Genomic DNA, 20,083 nt, shown 5'->3' with positions numbered 1-20,083 from the left:
TATAATCATTGAGGAATGCAGGATAACTCTTGGGACTTAGTATGTTATGATAATTGTTTGTTTTTCATGTAATATGCAATTTTATGGACGTGAAAAAAAGTTGGTTGTTGCTGTAGTCTGTTTTTAATAAATAGCAGTTCTCCATTCGAAGTATAGCAGAAGTAGCTATCAACTTTAAAAAGCTGTGAGCCAAAATAAATGAAAGTGTAGAAATTTTATTCTAAAACTTTTCTAAATATTAAATTTAAAAAAATAATGCATTTTACCAATAAAATTATTTTGCGCTAATTTGACCGATTTTAAGAACAGATTTTTTTTAAAAGGTTTTTATTAGGTAAACATTAAAAATGTTGGACATAGTGCAACATTTCTCGCAGTCATTTCCATAAAGTTTTTTTTATCCTATAGCAATAACAGTTTATATCCGTTACATAGGCATGTGTAGTCAGTCAAATTACCTACCCATTAATCCCTTTCATCATATAGTCACTATCAGTACATATAAATATCAAATTCCTAAAACTTTTCTAAATATTAAATTTAAAAAAATAATGCATTTTACCAATAAAATTATGTTGCGCTAATTTGACCGATTTTAAGTTTTTAGGATATTCTGTAACTTCATTACTTCTTTCTTTTTAGTGTGAGCTAATGGGTACTGCTTAACCTTAAAAGTTTTAGGTTAGACAATGCTATCCTATACCCCTGATGTTGTGATCCTAAAAAAAAATGCAAGTATGCATAGTCTTACTATTTAACAGTTAAAACACTAGCTCTGAATTCTTAAAAAAGGTAACATAAGTAAAGAACAGATTTTTTTAAAAAAGGTTTTTATTAGGTAAACATTAAAAATGTTGGACATAGTGCAACTTTTCTCGCATAGTCATTTCCATAAAGTTTTTTTGATCCTATAGCAATAACAGTTTATATCCATTACATAGGCATGTGTAGTCAGTCAAATTACCTACCCATTAATCCCTTTCATCATATAGTCACTATCAGTACATATAAATATCAAATTCCTACCTATCGTACAATATTAATACCATATTTTCCAGTTCTTAACTTATCCGTGTTTTTCTGTCCTGACCTTTTTCCCTCGATTCTAACCATCGGTACCATTTGTCCCAGATTTCGTGGTATTCCGTTTCACCCTTGTCTGGAAGTAAAGAACAGATTGATGGTGTTGTGTGTACGTGTGATTCCATCTCTATCTCTATTTCTATCAAATGTGTATTTACTATATCCCAGGTTATATTTCCAAGGACAATGTATTGTTGGCCATGTATACAATGCTTATTAATCATATAGTTAGTGAATCACAAGTATCCATGTTGAAATTAATTATGACCACGTATGTGATATGTTGTGTGCCATGACTCAGATAATTGTGCCAGACATCACAATGCAAGTCGGTAAATGCAATGCTGGTATATCATCATGACTAATTTCATCATTTTGATGTCATTGTAGTTTGTGCCGAATGCCACTAGATCAAGGGTTTATTGAAGAGAAGGAAGACTAGTTCATCTGTCCATCAATCACATGTCAGAATAACCAGTGTGTATTTGCCTAAAGAATAAGGTAAGTATTTGAAACACCTCTGTTTCAGTTTGCAGGCCTTGAGTATATATCTGAAACACATTCCAATAAAAATAAAAAATTGGTCTGGTGAAGACATATACTTAGACATATTTTTAGAAAAGTTAACCCAAGTAACATGCAAAAAAACCCCTCAGACTTGGGTTTATTTGTGGTTTATGTTAGCATATAATTTAGAGAAATTGGTAATAAAAATAACTTATTGGGATTGGCAAAAATTAGAGAGAATGATTACAACTAACTGAGTTACTTGCGTGGAAGAGGCAAGTCAACATAATTTGGGAGCCCTCAAATTTCAAGCTTGCTGTTTGTTCTTCGAGACAACTGGAATCAAATCAAAATAGTCAAAGCAATGTTTAAAGTACATTCTTTAAACTTTGAATCTCTAATTTTAGCAGAAGTCTATTCAAATAGAAAATTAGATAGAAAGTTTAACAATGCTTTAAAACATTTGTATTCCTATAGAAAAACAAAATAAAAGACATGCATGTGTATATCTTGCAATTCTTATTGTTTTTAGTGTGCCAGACAAAGATATATTTTTCCAAGATTTTCAAAATAATGTTACGCTCCTTGAACTTTTTGTTTTGCTATAGATTGGTATAGCGGGACTTAATATCCAGAATTAAGATCCTGTCGAAGATCATAATATGGATATGATCTAATTCTAGATTTCAGACTTTGGCTAGTATCGCCAATGTAGCGCTAATGCTGCACACTATTATTTTCATATATATTATTGTCTCTCTCAGACACACACATAAACGCACACGGGGGCAGGTACAGAAAAGAAAATTAGAAAAGAACTAGAAAATAAAAAATAATAATGTCGTAAAGGAAAAGAAAAGAGTAGCTTTCCCTTTCACTACAAAAAATAAAAACAATTTTAATATTGTATCATCTTCTCTTAAAATTAAACAAAATTCATCATTTCCCCATATTCCATATCTGATCCATAAACAAATTTTTAAAGTTTTGTAATTTGATGTGAGAAAAATCCTTTAAGATTTATCAAAAACAACATATATATTTTAACCTTGATCAAATAAGCCAACTTTATATACTCTTCTTTTAATTCTAACAATCTTGATCTTTTAAAGATCTAACAATATCATAGAAATTGATTTCTTTTTATTTTTGTTCATTCTCATACTAGAGTGGAGGGACAATTTGACAAGCAGTGCTAAATGTATGTTTAATATTTTGTTTTGAATTTGCAAATAGATGAATAATACACACACACACACACACACACACACAATATTTTTGGATGTTTTTAACACTGTGTTTTGCATTTTATCTTTATGGGTTTCACTCTATAAGAAATCATCTTTATAGTTTATGTTGCATTTGCATAAAGGACTGATTGATTTCTCAGTAAAATTTAATCACAATCATATCTAACAAGTAGCATCCTATCATTTTCATTTTTAGATGTAACACTGATTGTTTTGATGGTAGTCCAGATTCAGACATCTCTTGAAACATCATGAAGTCCCAAAACAGATTGTTGAAGTCGGAGTCTAGGCAATATGTGATCCACTGCATCATTTTTTTCAGAGATATTTACTAACCCAAGCAGAGAAAAAGAATGACTATGAATGATTTCCCATTGTCTTTGCTTGTGGAAACCTTGCACTGAGAATGTCAATAAGAAAGCCATCAGGAAGGCTGCAAATTTTTCAGGTTATTCTATTGCACCTATGCAATCTTCCCAAATCTCTCTGCATTTGTGCCATGACAGTCATTTGTGAACTCCCATGCACACTTCCCAATTCATGTAACACTCTTGCACACCTGTCCTGACCTGTGCTGCACCATCACACTCCTTTCCTGACTGTTGTAGCACCTCTTAGGTATCCTAAGCACACAACCCCTTAATTGCTCCATGCTTTTTGCATACCCTCCCTAACTCTCACCAAATCTCTTGTGCAATCCCTTGCTCCAACCCCAACCCCAATCTAGTTTTCTGCTGTCATCCTTGAACTTGCAACCTCTGGCCTGCTTCCCCACTGACTGCTTGTTGGAAGCCAGCAGGGAATGTTGGCAATCATGATCAGGTTCAGGTTTCCACCTGGTTTTGCCATTGACTTGTGGTAAATTGTCAGGGAGCGTTGGAAATGATGAACATATGACCATGACTGATCATGCCAGGATGGTGACACAGAAGCCCTGAAGCAGCCATAACTTTTTCAAATTTTAATCCCACAGGATTCCAGATTTTTGGATATATTCTGTAAATTAGCTCATTTGAGATACCTCAAGTCAAAAATTGTTTCCTTAATGGCCATTTCATCCAGTTGTAGATGACAAATAGGCATGATAGTTTTAGTATGTGTGTATGAGTGTATACACTCACAATATAAACATGCGTGCATGCACGCACGCACACACACCTAGTTGGCTTCTCCATGTGTTTTTTTTGTCTCAGATGAGATCCAGGCTATGCTACTAGTTCAGTGCTTCTCAAATAGTGGGGCGGGCCCCCCAGGGGGGCGCGAGGCTCCGTAAAGGGGGGCTCAGCTCAAATTATTTTATATATTTTTGTTTTGCAGGTTAAAGTTTTTTTAAATATTGTGTTCCTTTAAATCCTGTGCTCCTTTAAATCTTTTCTGCTACAGTTAATAAAGCTATTCTTTGTTGTAAATTGATCCACATTTCTTTCTTTTTTTATTCTCTTATACGTTAATAAGGTGTTATGCAGAGGTGTACTTATAACAATTTTATAGACAAATGATACTATTTACAGTCGCGCGGGGGGCGCGAAATGTTTTCTTCTTCCTAGGGGGGGCATGACAGAAAATAATTGAGAAGCACTGTACTAGTTATATTAACTCATTGAGTAACTAGATAATCAGAACCAGATGCTCCCAATTTTTTCTTCTTATGCCATATTATCTTCATCAACATAATATTTTCATCATAATTTTCCATGATTTTTTTCTAGGAGAATCTTCTGTAGGTATTCTGGAATGTTCAGTCTTTTTTTTTTTGAAAAGAATTTTTTTACTTTTGGTTAAACAGACAAACACAACACAATAAAATAAAATAAAATCATCTTTCGTTACATATTGTAGAAGTGTGTCGATTGGTTACAAATAACTTTTGTGCATCTCTTCCACAGTCATTGCTTATAATTCATATCACACTGTATATTTTAAATCAAAAATCTTTATATATCTTACTATCAACATCCCACAATTCTCATTTGACTTTACTGTTTTAACGTCCTTTTGCATAAAGTAATCAAAAATTTAAAAACACAACCACATAATGACATTTCATTAATTATTTCTAATATCATCCACTAACATTATACCTTTATAACATGTTCTAAGTAAGAATTAATTGTGATTGATAACAAAATTTCTAATCCTCTTTTCCAAGTTGCTGTTTACTATTTGTATCGCAATACCTTTTATTGAGCCAGTACATATATATATTGTTCACTATATCCCTTGTCATTTCATTGTTATTGTTATAATTGTTATTTATTAATAGAAATTCATTCGCTAATTATATCAGGTTTCCTCTCTTCAAACCAACACATGTGTGTACCTTGTTATCATTATCAATTATTTATTTAACATATCACTCTAAAGATTACTAAATCACTGATCACTAATTACATTGTAGAAGCGTGTCAACTGGTTACAAATAACTTGCATCCCTTCCAGTCATTGCTTATAATTCAAATCACATTATGTATTTTAAATAAAAAATCTTTATATATTTTGCTACCAACATACCATGCTTCTCATTTGACTGTGGTTGTTTTAACATCCTTTTACATGAAATAGTCCAAAATTAAAAAACACAAGCACATAGTAGCATTTCATTAATTATTTCTAATATCATCTAATAACATTACCCTTTATAGCATGTTCTAAGTAAAAATTAATTATGTTTGATAACAAGGTTTCTAATCCTCCTTTCTAAATCATGTTTACAATTTGTATCCCAATTCCTTTTATTAAACCAGTACATATATATATATATATATTGTTCACTATATCCCTTGTCATTTCATTGTTATTGTTATAGATATTATTTATTAACAAAAAAAATCATTCACTAATTATATCAAATTTCCTCTCATAAAACCAACACATGTATGTGCCTTATTATCCTTATCAATTATTTAACATAGCACTCTATAAATTACTAAATTACTAATAACTAATTACTAAAAACAACTAATTTTTTTATTATCAACTTTCATATATCAGTCTGTATCCTTCCAGTAATAATACAGTCTTATTTCTTTTGTCATTTGTGGAATTGATCTTCTATTTATTTCCTTAATAATTTTTTTGTGGACTTCTCTCTGCAGCTTATTGCTTGTAGCATCACTTAAGTAATCTTGATGCCCCCCATCTGCTATTTTAATCAGGTTATCTTTTGTTGTCAATCTTGCTTCTGAGAAGTTCTCTCTCCTTAAATCCATAGTTTTTCCTCTTTTTTCTTCTTCCATGCCTTGAAATCTGGGGTATAGTTCCTGTCGATCTAATTCCCTTTTCCATACTCCCCTTTTCCCATTTTCAACCACATTCACTCCACTGGTAATCAGTTGTCTTGTCTTTATAATCATTTTCCCCTTCAATTTTTGGGACTCTGATCCCATCATTTTTTGCTGTTATAAACTCTATTTTTTCCATCTTCTTCTCAATTCTCTCTGTTATTTCTAATAAATTTTGAATTCCAGCCAAGCTGTTTCGCAAAGGTATTGTTTCTTTTGAATATTGTGCCATTTTGACAGACTAGTAGATACTGGCACTATGGCTTTCAAGGCTTCTTATATTAAATTAGCTTAAACACAAGTTCATTTATAATCTTCAAAAAATAAGGTTCTGTTTCTTTTCCTCTCCCACTGCCAGTAAGGCTCTTAAAATGCACCTGTAAAAAAAATTTGTGCCCTTGCTTCTTATCACTTTCTATAAACAAGTTGCCAAGCCTCGAGATACAAAGTCAGTGAGATCAAAAGGAAAAGGGAAAGTGCATTGTTTCAAAAACTCAAACCTCCAGTTTCCAAGTGGCAGTATTGCTTCCCATTCTCTAATGTTATTTCAAACTTAAAAGAAACAGAGTTATCAAATAGAATTAATAGCAAGTAATAAAAGTCCTTGTTGAAATAAGACTTTAATACATAGGTTAAAAATAAAAATAAAAAAATAGAAGAAAAACTGATCCGTTCTCTTTTTAAAAAAAGTTGCAAGCACTTCAACCCACAAAGTAAAATTAAACACACTATTCAAAGAAATCCAATATAGGTTAATTTCGCTACTTATTTTCTTCTGCTTTCGGATTTAATTTAACTTTTTTTAAAAAAAAATTTGGGCAGTCTTTTCCAAAACAATAAAGTTTCCTCACCAGATGGACATACTTTCTCTTCCCTCTTCCCTTCCGTTCTGGAGCCGTCCCACCTTCATCAGCCTGGGGCTGGACTTTTTGTTGCCGGCTTGAAGAACTTCTCTTGGATCGATCAGGGACCTTGCGGTGTCCCTGAGATCAGCAAGATGTATTCTTCCTGTTCACCATCTCTATGGGACGGTTTAGGTCCGATTGGATCACCCAGTGGCAAAAGTATCTGCAGAGGTCTCGGAGCATTGAGACCGCACGTCCGTATCGTCGTGACGTTGGCTCCTCCTTCTGGAATGTTTCAGATTTTGCTATAAAGTCATTAAAATCGGAACCAAATTACATGCTATAAGACTGGAATGTTCAGTCTTATAGCATGTAATCTGATTCCGATTTTAATGACTTTATAGCAAAATCTGCAAAAGTTTAGTTGGCCGCATTGTTGTCTATTCTGTAGTGTCTGAACATACTACTTCTTTGTCCTCCTTAATTTATTATCTTCTCCTGTTTTTAATGGGGTGAAATGTCTTTCCATCAATTTATTAGCATATAATGTCCATTAATAACTGCATATACAGCAACATAAACTTTCACATTCTGCACGGCTCTTATGTAGATTATAAATGCTTGCCATTTTTAATGATCTAATATGATTTCATTTTCTGAAACATAGGTTTGCAAGCTTGTTTGGTTTGTTATAAGAAAAGCAGGGTAGGAAACTTTATTGTGATTTCTCATCAACTCTTGCCTCACATACTTTGCAGGACACTTTGTACTTGCAGACTTCCTGACAGACCTTTCTGTTTTCCTTCCTGGAGGTGATCTGACATTTTAAAAACTGGCTTTAATCAAAGTTTCCACTTCAAGTTTAAAATAGATAGCTTTATAAATGCAAGGAAGCTCAAGCTGCCAAGAGTCACTTGCCGTTTATCCTGAGCTGAACGTACTTCAGCATTACTGCTGTTTAATAAATATGAGTTGCTTAGGCAGATGTTGGATTTAGGTGGTTTCAGTAATCCAGAATGAAACTAACCTTTCACAATTTTACAACCACTTTATTCAAAATGCTTTTGGCCTATTGCACATGTTTCTTTCTCCTTAATTTAAGAATTGCACTGTCCCTGCCTTGTGGATCAATTTTATTTAGGAATGGGCATCAGCCATTATAACTAGCTTATTTTCCAACATGGTGATTTTATAGATAGTTCAATTTCTGTTAGGAAATAATCCCTAGATCCAAATTTTATTTTATAATTGACACATACTTGTTGGAAAAATGTTGGAAAAGCCTTTTGCTTTTAACACAAAACACTCCCAAACAGTTTGATCCCTATAACCTTAGAAACTCTTTTATGCTATTCTGCAAGGAACTTTACAGTGCTTAATGCTCCCTTATTCTGACCAAATTTCCTACCAAGTGCCTAAGCACATACATATCTAATTTTCATTTTTTTAAATGCCCCAATCTCACTGGCTTTGTGTTTGCACCATAGTTGAAAAAAATAAAACCCAAATCATTCTGTTAAACAAAAGCCATGTGAAATGGTGGCAAACTGCGGTGTTTTCTGATTGAAAGAATGTACCAAGGAGCCAATACCAGATGAGAATATTTGCCATGGAAAATTGAACATCTTTGAGTTACACTTTTAATACTGTAAAGCAATATTTAGGTGCATATGAAGAGTTGGGGGAGAAATAAAATTTTGAAAATCTTTTGAGAATCCCTTTATGAGTGTTCCAATCATTAATGAAATCTAGGCAGCATTAAGACATGTATATATCAATTTGGAATCTTTTGAACCTGTGCAGATTAGTCTGCTTTAGTTGGAAAATCAGGACATTTCCAAATTTGCGCCTATGCTTTATAATTAAAGTTAATAAGACATTGCACAAAATAAAATTTTCATATAGTTGAAATCTTAGAAACTAATGTAACTTGTATTCCTTTTAGCACAGGAACATTTTTAAACAATATTTTTATATACTGTTTTTCTCTCTCTCTCTGTCTCTGTCTCTGTCTCTCTCCCTCCCCCTCTCTCATGTATATGTATATGTATATGTCAGTGATGTGCGGTGAGGTTTATGGCTGGTGACGCTGGTGATGTCATCAGGAAGGTGGGGAATGGGATCACGTGTGCTGGAGGCTGAGGCTGCCTCAGCCTCCAGCACACATGATCCCATTCCCCGCCTTCCTGAGCATGCTCCGCCGGCTCACGCTCTGCAGTCCTCGAAAGCGACTGGGGAACGACGAGAACCTTCCTGCCTCTGCTGGACTTTGCGCGCTCCTTGCGACTGCATATTGCAGTTGCAACAACATTTCTGCCTCCGCAGCTCCCGGGCGCGGCTGGACGGAGGTAGCCAGAATGGCGCCGAGGCAGTCTGGCAGGTGAGCGACCGAGGATCAGGCTGCCTTGCTCGCTCTTTCATCTGCGACCCAGTCGCTTTCGTGGCTTCGTCATCCGGGAGCGCTGACAACATTTCTGCTTCCGCAGCTCCCGGGCGCGGCCGGACGGATGTAGCCACAGCGACACCGAGACGGTCCGGGCGGACGAAAGAGTGAGCGAGGCAGCCTGATCCTCGGTCGTTCGCCCCCCGGATTGCCTCGGCGCCATTCTGGCTACCTCCGTCTGGCCCCGCCCGGGAGCTGCAGAGGCAGAAATGTTGTCGGCGCTCCCAGATGATGAAGCCACGAAAGCGACTGGGGAACGACCCAGTCGCTTTCATGGCTTCATCATCCGGGAGCGCCGACAACATTTCTGCCTCCGCAGCTCCCAGGTGCGGCCGGACGCATGTATATAATATTATAATATTATATATACACGTCCCTGGTATATGTATATGTATATGCATATGGATATATGAAGCAATTGATATTTTTGTAGAGTCCCTAGATTTCTTACCAAGACTAACTTATTTCCGATACAGTTTTAAGAAAATTTCAATCACATCTGGCTGATGTAGCTTTCATGTGGGATTGGAAAGCATGTTTCCCAACATGTGGTTCAGATGAATATCCTGCGTCTTCTTTGATTTATGATTCTGTTTAGAAAACCTCTGAGCTTTATAGTCACAACCCCCCCCCCAATGAACAATGGGGGTGGAGAGAAAGGAATCAACAGAAGGCATTGTTTCTTGAACTGTTGCGCAAGAGAGTTAAAAGTTGAATAAGATGCCACATGCAAGCATATATGACAAAACCCTAGCAACATTTTTGTTTTTAGGAAAAAAGGGAGCAGCTATGGATGGAATGACATGAAGGAGTAGAAGGGTGTTTTATCTATTTCCTGCTTTCTGCGTGTGCTTTTCAAATTGCATCCTTTCAAAACTGCTGTCGCATCTGAGAAAGCAAATGGGTATTTGTGAAAGATGTTTCAGAAAAATATCATAAATATAGGGCCTATTGAGCACAGAATTAATTCAATACTACAGGCTTATTGTTTGAAAGAAATTTGGGACTTTAAATTTTGGGACTTCCAGGTTTTAAATGCTCTCAGTATCAAACATTTTAACTTTGAGAAGCAAGTTTCTATTTATCATTTAAAAAACAGATTTTTTTTCCTTCTTCAATTATCTGGTATTTTTCTTGTGTGCTCAGTCACCGCTTCAAAAAAATAGCTTTAAATATGCTTTCCTATGGATTTCTAGGGTCAACTTACAATACAAAATATTTTCTTACCCAGATCACACTCTATTCATTTTCTCCACTCCAGCACAGTCTTGGCTGTCCCCTGCCTTATGGTAGCCATTTTGGCTGCTGCTGCTCCTCGTCTTCAGATAAGAGAGCTTTCCAAGTCAGAGAGGAGAGATGCGGCTCTCTACCTGCCAAGCAGTCCCCCTTTATTTCACCACCCATTCATGATGGCTATGGTCCGAATTTGAACTTTCCAACAGAGAGAGGTCAGAGCTGACTGCAGAGTTCGCGGATAGGCTTCCGCAGGTGCCGGAAGTACAACCGGAAGTCACCAAACTGGTTATTAAACCAGCAGGATCCCACCACTAGTTAATACAACAAAGAAACAACCTTAATGTCTTGTACCAGTGACACATTCTGACTCTATGATCTCAATCTCTTTACCTGGGTCTTAGGGTGCTGTTTTGTCTTAGGAAGGGACCAGTTGTGATGGCTGCTTTTGTACCAACTCCCTGCTTTGTAGCAACCTTCCTGACAGAGCTATGAGATATCACTGCATGGTTAGTAGTGGAGTTCTCCAGGCTTATGGTTCTGGAAGAGTTTAACTTGCTTTTCCTGGGAGTAGAGTCAAATATATCCACCATTGTTTTAGTTATGTGGTAAAAGCCTCCAGGGAGATGAGACAGGGCTAGGTACTGGCTGTGGTTAATATTTCTTTGATGAGACAATGGTGCCCCAGTCCTTTTAAGGAAGCTGTAGTTTGTCCCTTTTTTTCTTATGAAGCCATGATAGATCCTACCCCGATGAACATTTTTGCTTCTGTTTCTAACCTTCCTTTTTTGAAGAAAGTTATAGAGAATGTGGCTATACTGCATTTCCAGAGGATTTTGGATGAAACAGATTACACAGGTGGCACGCAGAGCCATTTTTCAGGGCACGTGAGGCGTTGCCCTGTCAGCTGACCAGCTGAGTTCAGCCTTTTTAAAAGCCATTTTTAGCCCGCTCCAAGCTCCAGAGGCCCTTCGAAGGCTTCAGGAGCTTCCCTGAAGCACAAAAAACCGGGAACGGGAACAGACTTCTGGTTTGCCCGTAGGGTCGTTTTTATTCCTCCGGAGGCTTCAGGGAAACCTCCTGAAGGTCCCTGAAGCCTCTGGAGGGATAAAACTGACCCTACGAGCAAACTGGAAGTCTGGTTTGCTTGTAGAGTTGTTTTTTGCCCTCCAGAGGTTTCAGGGAAGCCGCCTGAAGGTACCTGAAGCCTCCGGAGGGCCTCCGAGGGAGCAGGGGAAGATGTTTTTGCCCTCCCCAGGCTCCTATAAAGCCTCTGGAGCCTGGAGAGGGCAAAAAAAGCATGCAAAAAATGGGGGGAGCGACCCCTCACTGGGGAGGGTGTCGCATGTTGCATTATGGGTGTGGCACGCCTGGACCCCCCCTATGCTTGTCCCCTTTATGGCATGTGAGCCAAAAATGGTTCACCATCGCTGCCTTGTATGGTTTGATATCAGGTGCAACCAGGCTCACATATGAAGAGTTTAAACATGCTACTTTATTGTTCAGTTGTCTTTTTCATAGGAATCTTCCCAAACTGGCAGTTTGCCCATAGGAAGTGTTAACTAAGTAAGCTACCTGTTAGGAGAGCGAGTGTGCAGAGAAGCATAATGAGAGTGGTATGCAAGAACACACACAAACCAGCATACAGGTACACTAAATAGTATAAAATATAGTAGTTTACTATGTGGAAATAGAGAGTTATTCAGAGTTCAGTTTACAGTCCAAGTCATACACGGTACAGTCAGTTAGTTATCAAATAATCAGTTTAGCACACAAAACAGCTAACAGTAGCAAAACAAGTACACCGATCAGCGTCTAACAGAGAGCTAACAGTCATTCTGGCTCCTTCTTATGGCTGCTTGAGGTAACAGCAACCAATTACATCTCTAGCATTTAAAGTAACAGATACATTTGTTACAATCATGGCTTATATACATTGCCAAGCCAAGACTAGGGTTACATCCCTAACAGGAAATACTAGATAAAATCAATGATATTCAAAGGGTTAGACTTTGATTTCTTGTATTTATGTAAAGATTACAAGATTAATCTCCTACTTTACCTGTCTTCTGATGAGACAGTATCTCTTTGAGATCTGGGGCCAGATTATTTCAAGTACCATCTTTTCCCAGTTACATCTATCCAGACTACCAGGAGAATAAACCAGTGTACATTACAGGTACCTTCCATTAAGGAAGTACTTCTAGTGAGAGCCAGAAAAAGAACCTTCTCTGTTGTGGCTCCTTCCATTACAATATTACTCTCCTGGGGATAAGATTGGCCCTGCCTAATTAATAGAAAGCCCTACAGACATAAGTATAAGTATAATCTTTATTGTCATTGTATTTAAATACAACAAAATTGGTTTTAACCTCACTGGTGCAAAATTATAACAGAAGCGAAAAAAGAAAGAAAAAGAAAAAAAACTAGCGTGTGCATGGAGTGATTGTGGTTGTATTTAAAAGTCTGACAGCCCAAGGATAGAAACTATCTTTGAACCTGTTTGTTCAGCTGGCTATACTTTGACGTCTTCTGCCTGATGGTAGAAGTGCAAAGAGACACTGACCAGGGTGTGTATCTTCCTTACTCTGCTAAAGCAGCGAGATCTCGTGATGTCATCCAGTGGTGTCAGAGGGCAACCAATCAACCAACATGATTCTTTTGGTGGAGCAGGGATGTTAGGTTGATATGGAGCTGATCAAATGGTTGGCACAGTGGTGGCAGTGGTGGGATTTTATGGTTTTATGTTGTGGATTTTTAATGTTATAAGCTACCTGAAATCTCTTTGTGTGAGTTGGCCAGCCATATAAATTTGTTTAATAAATAAGTAAGTGAAATTGGGAATGGTACCGACCACCAAGAAAGAGACTGTTATCTTCATTATGAAAGCTTTTATTGCTTTAAAAAACTATACAATTTAGCTATTTACTAACCTCTACCTTAATACCTGTTACTAAACCTATTACACATAGACCACTTTATAGGCATTTATCTAATTTCTAAACTGTCCTATGCATAGTTGTGTTCTTCTTCATTGCCTGAGCTTATAACAAAGTCTTTAGTCACCATTTAATCCCTTTCAAGTTAGTTGGTTTCTGTTGCTGCCAGATGGTGATGTGTTGGTTTTACAGAGTTTTAATCTTTGTTTTTTGGGGGGAGGAGAGGAGGGAAAGGTGCTTTGTAGTTACTGAATGGCTATAGATTCTCAGTATCTGCTGAGGTGATGAGGTTGTGGGATTTGCTTCCCTTTTTAGTGTATCTGCTATTGATTTGCTGAAGTCTAATCCTGCTCCTTCTTCAATATCAGTTGCCTGCTAAGCTGTAGTTTACCCTGGTGGTCAATGCTCTCCCTAGGTTACAACAAGGAATGTAGCCATTCTACTTCTCTCACTCCCACACAACACAAATTATCCTTCAACATAAACTTTTACTCAGGTGCTACCAGTGTTTTCCTTTTATCACTGGAAACTAGATATGCTCCTATGCTCTTCAGTCTACCTTGAAATCAAAGGAAGGAAAGCAAAATGAAAGAATTGTGCATGATGGTATCTCAAAACCTTCCTTCCACAGCACTTCCTTTCCTAATTCTCTTTGGTGATTCTAAGCCTCAATGTCTTCTCCAATGGCTTATGCTCTGTATTCATATCCAGATTTTTTTGATGGATAGATCTAAAATCCACGAACTAGCTCAAAACTTTAAGTTGCTCAGTATAAGTCTCTTGTTTTCTTTGCTGATTCCATTGTTTGACAGACATCCATTTGAAACATTTTTATTAGTGGTTACTGGTATCACAATGATGTGAATGTCTCAGAATGTCACCCTTCTTGGCAGCAGCATATCCTCTTGTTTCATCTCATTTCTCTGAACCTGAATTCATAAATGTATAACAGATAGCATAGAAACCTTACTGGCAGAACAAATGCAAATCCTTGTTCTCAGTTTCTAATCAATTTATGTTTGATTTTTCCCCCCCAATTATTTAAGTGACATGCATGAAATTTTTGCCTTAGTTCACCTCCCAGGCTTTCAACTCAAGCAAGTCATTACTTTTTCTTTACAACCAATCATGCAGAATGGTCATTTGATGCTCAGTTTTCTCCCTTTATCATCTGTGTGCCATGTGACCTGACAAATAAATAAACCATAGGTTGAACAAACTAGAAGGGGGCAGCAATTTATCTACTTCTCACATTTCATGTAATTTACTGAAAAGAAGGACTAGGAGTGATATGATAGCACTGTTCCAAGGCCTCAGGGGCTGCTACAAAGAAGAGGGAGTCAAGCTATTGTCCAAAGCACCTGAGGGTGGGACAAGAAGCAATGGATGGAAATTTATCAAGGAGAGAAACAAGCTAGAACTAAGGAGAAATTTCATACATTTAGAACAATTAATCAATGGAACAATTTGCCTCCAGAAGTTGGGAATATTCCAACACTGCAAGTTTTTAATAAGACATTAGACAATCATTTGTATAAAATGGTATAGGATTTCCTACCTGAGCAGGAGAGTTGGACTAGAAGATGTTCAAGGTCCCTTCCAACTCTATTATTCTGTTATGTTATATAAGAAATAGGAAATAACAAAGGAATTTTTGTTATCATAAAGCTGTGATAACTCAGAGAACAGTACAGTGACTAAATCATAATTTTTACATTTCCAAATTAGAAAGTTTAACCAAATTACTGATTGGTTCAGGGTGTTCACAGACTTTTTTCAACCATCTGGACAGGCAGAAGAGAATCACAAGAGAATGGACCTAGTCAATTATCGTCCAGTCTCCAACCTTCCTTTTTTAGCGAAGGTTGTAGAGAGTGTGGTAGCACAGCAGTTCCCACGTCACCTGGAGGAAAATGATTATCTAGACCCGCGCCAGTCCGGCTTCCGACCCGGGCACAGCACGGAGACGGCCTTGGTCGCATTGGTTGATGATCTCTGGAGGGCCAGAGATAGGGGTTGTTCCTCTATCCTGGTCCTATTAGATCTCTCGGCGGCGTTCGATACCATCGACCATGGTATCCTGTTGCACCGGCTAGAGGGGCTGGGAGTCAGGGGCACCGTTTTACGGTGGTTTGGCTCCTACCTCTCTGGTCGGACGCAACGTGTGTTGACAGGGGAGCAGAGTTCGACCCGGAGGCCACTCACATGTGGAGTGCCACAGGGATCGGTGCTCTCGCCTCTCCTGTTCAACACATATATGAAACCGCTGGGCGAGATCATCCGTGGTTTTGGAGTGGGATATCATCTGTATGCTGATGATACTCAGCTATACATTTCCACTCCGAACCACCCCAATGAGGCCGTCGAAATGATGTCCCGGTGTCTGGAGGCCGTACGGGTCTGGATGGATGGCAACCGACTAAAACTCAACCCTTCCAAGACGGAGTGGCTGTGGCTTCCGGCCTCCCGGTTCAACCAGGTGCTTCCATCTCTGGCCATCGGGGGCGTCCAACTAGCCCCCATGGAACAGGTGCGCAATTTGGGCCCGGCTGTCCATGGACAACCATGTAACAGCCGTGGCAAGGGGGGCGTTCCATCAGGTTCGCCTGATGCGCCAATTGCGCCCCTTATTGGACCGGGATGCCCTACGCACAGTCACCCATGCGCTAGTGACGTCTCGCCTGGATTACTGCAATGCTCTCTACATGGGGCTTCCCTTGAGATGCACTCGGAGACTACAGTTGGTCCAGAACGCGGCCGCGCGGGTGATTATGGGGAGGACTAGATACTCCCCTGTAACACCTCTCCTGCGCGAGCTGCACTGGCTGCCTGTGGTCTACCGAGTGCGTTTCAAGGTTTTGATTATGATCTTTAAAGCGCTCCATGGCACAGGGCCTAGTTATATGCAGGATCGCATCCTGCCCCACACATCCCTACGACCAATTCGCGCACACAGAGAGGGACTTCTCCGGGTGCCGTCCGCCAAACAGTGTCGGGGGGCGACACCCAGGAGCAGAGCCTTCTCTGTGATGGGCCCAGCCCTGTGGAATGACCTCCCCCGTGACATTAGGATTACTTCCGATCTCCGCTCCTTCCGTGTACAGCTGAAGACCCACCTCTTTCAATTATCCGGCCTGGCTCAATCGCAATCGTAATTTTCCCATTCCTCCAAACTGTTTTAAATTGTCCTTAAATATTAATTTTTATTGGGTTTTTACAATTGGGGTATTTTAAAGTTGATTTTTAACTGTCTATTGATGTAATTTGTTTCCTCCTCCGTGTATGTATGTAGGTATGCTGTGTATGTATGTACGTTTGGTGTTGTTATATATTTTTTATGTTTTATGCTCCATTGTACGCCGCCCCGAGTCCTACTTGGAAAGGGAGCGGCTAATAAATCCAAATTTATTATTATTATTATTATTATTATTATTATTATTATTATTATTATTATTATTATTATTATATAATCACACGGCTGACTTCAAAATGCTTTGGAATGTTGTGATTGGAATTGTGCCATGAAGAAAGAGGTAAAAGAGTCCTTCTAGATTTTACTCTTCTAGTCGTTGCTGACCATAGGTGACAGTGCTTATCTCTGTTTCAAGGGCCATTGAGCCAGCCTGTCCAAAGATGTTTCGGCAGTCATAAAGATAGCTTTATGTCACAGAGTCCTGTTTTGTGAAAATAACCCACAGATGAAGATTTTACAAAGCCCAATTCTTCACATGTTATAGTGCCTTTAGTTTGGAGCTTGGTAGAAATTATGTTTTCTTTGAGAATTATTAGTGTGGAGACCAGTGGTTATGTTAATCAGAGGGAAATAGAGCTTGTGCAAGGCGGACTTGACCTAAGTATTATCATATGCCATTTTTAAGTTCATCTTTGTGTTGATTTCCCCCACCCCCCTTTCTTGTAATAACATCTAAGCTCTTTTCATCCTTTCCATCTTTGCTGCAAGAATTTGTTACTGTATATCCAGAAACAGACTAGATAATGCTTTTTCCACTAAGATCATAACTTTCCTCCTGCTTCGGACAGAGGAACCCAATAAGCAATACCTGGACACTCATTTGAACCAGAAATACTGTAGATATATCTGAGTAAAGAAGCAATGGAAATTGCTAGCTGGAGAGGTAGCACTCAAGTTGTTTTCACATCTCATTTTGAATATATACACTAATTATATAACATGAAATTAATAGTTTAAAGTATTAGTTTTGAACTAGCCTTTTATGCTTCTGCAACTATTTATATACCAGCCATGCAGAAAACAGCGACTTGTGTTTCTTACATTTGCTTAGATTTATACAAGGCAAATTGATTAATGCAGTATTCTTGAGACTAAAATTGTTGAGCTTGATGGTGTCTGTAGTCCAACACAACTGACAGCTAAAGGTTAAGTTACACCCATTAGTATTTTTGATTTGCTCAGTTTTAGATACTGAATGGTTCTTGATTCCATTGCCAGATTGCTCTTTATGGAGAAATACTATTAAAACACATTATTCTGATATCAAATGTATCCAACAGTTGTTTGCCAGCAACTTTCCTGAGCAAGAGAGAAGGGGACTTTACTGTTTTAGAAAAAAATCTCTGGAATGACATAATTAATGGGTGCCCATGGTTTCTGCCAAGCTGAAGAACTTGTGAGCACAATCCATGCGCACCCTCTCACTCAGAACTTTCATTGACCATCATAGCTCATCTCTGCAAACAGCTGTTTCCTTTCCATTCAAGTATTTTTGGAAACTTATTCCCCCCCTCCTTCTCAAAGGTATAAAAGTTAGTAAATAAAACACATCTTCCTGGGACATGAAATCCCATCACAGCTGGACAGATTTACTTAACCCGTAAAATCATTCCTGAAAAACTATTACTTTAGCCAGTTCTAAATGCAACAAACTTTGATTTTTCTTGGCTTTGCCCACTTTGCTTGCTTAGGGGATATAGACTCTTTCCTCAGAACACATATGCAGCTCCCATTACCATTAAGAGGGATTTAAATTTACACACAGACATCTGAAAGAGACTTGGCCACTTATTTTTAATGTCCCAGTGCCAACAAAAGCAAAGACCTCTTGCTTTCTCTCAAATCTCTGCACTACTAATTGAGAACAATGCTTATGCAAGACTTCCTTAGGGAACTTGGGGCCTGTAGTTAGATCTAGGATGAAATTCAAGTATGAATCACAGCTGCTCAGAGGAGGGAATTTGGAAATCTTCAGATGAGCTATAAGCTAAACAAGAGTCCATCAGAACTAATAAGGATGAATTTAACTCCTAACAGATAAACAGAAGATTTCTCCTTTAAATCATCATTTTGTGAAGTCAAAATAATATCTCTTTAAAACAGTAGGTGACTCAAGGATTGTCACAGCTATTTAACAGCTAAAGATTGGATCCCCCATTCCTCCCCCAGCATTTCTGTAAAAGAAAATCTGTTTTTAATACATCAGCATATGTAGCAAAAACACTTCACGTTCTTTCTTTACCTGTCCCCAGTGAATAACAATATTATCTCTCAAGGATTCAGCTGCATTCAACAATGGTAGCTTTTATTTTAACTTCATAATAACAGTAAATCCTTAAAATATATAAATACTGTATATTGCATTGTAATTAAAATGATACTATTGGTGAGAACTGGAAACTGCTGGAGTTGTTGATGTTAAGTATCTATATGGCCTAAGAGGAACATATTTATTGTTAGTCAACCAGTATTTCATTCACAGAAAAAAAAAGTCATATGATACAATAGCTGCATTTCAAACTGTCATGCCTCCAGGGCAAAAGAGAGGACTGGTTTCTTATTAACGTTTTGTTGGATTTCTAACAAAATTGAATTTGAATCTAAAAAAGTCCTTAAAGGTGAAGTTATTTTTATTTTAAAATAATAATAATAATAGAGAAATTATATAACTGAATTGATTAAACATCTATTAAGATATAAACAGAATTCTTAAAACAGTCTTACATGTGGAACAATTTCCTATTTTTTAATATTAATAGCAGAATACTTCCTTTCACACACCAATCAAATACGTTTCAGTTTTAAGATGTTAAAGAAGCATTTTTATAAGCAAAGTATTAAGTTAAGCAGTTAACCAACCACAGTATTTTGTTTAAGGCATGTCCAATTAGTTTCTGAATGTGTTGAAGAAAGCCACAAAGTGTTTACACAGAGGACTTGTGGACTAAATTTATTATGCTGCTAAACTGACTTTAAAGCAAAGATGTATAACATAAGGTCTAGGATTCCATGTTGCCCTGAAAACTTTGGATGCCTGCTCAAAAGTAAGTTCATTGCATGCAGTGTTGATTATTCACACATAACCAAATAAAGATATTGCTGGAAGCAGACATTTGTACTGGATGTAGAAATATCATTCTGGATTATGTGACACACAGCAAATGGAAAGAGTTAATGGGAATTATTGTTGGCTGTTTAATGCCTCATAACTGTCTTGCATTAAAGCTTTACATGAGAAAAATGTTGGAA

At 37.7% G+C, this 20,083-nt stretch overlaps 1 long non-coding RNA gene across 1 annotated transcript; it reads right to left on the bottom strand.

The window, feature by feature from the left end:
- Positions 1 to 1,500: 1,500 nt before the first annotated feature.
- On the bottom strand, positions 1,501 to 19,118 carry LOC309395700. Its single transcript, XR_014175977.1, has 3 exons — positions 19,077 to 19,118; positions 15,140 to 15,194; positions 1,501 to 1,634 (listed from the first exon to the last, which is right to left on the bottom strand). It is a non-coding gene; the product is annotated as an uncharacterized lncRNA (long non-coding RNA).
- Positions 19,119 to 20,083: the final 965 nt, after the last annotated feature.

This window comes from Natrix helvetica, assembly GCF_964273705.1.
Source record: "Natrix helvetica genome assembly, chromosome: 7".
Lineage (NCBI taxonomy): Eukaryota > Metazoa > Chordata > Lepidosauria > Squamata > Natricidae > Natrix > Natrix helvetica.
Note: the sequence above shows the minus strand (reverse complement) of the source record. Positions and strands in the feature narration are given on the sequence as shown.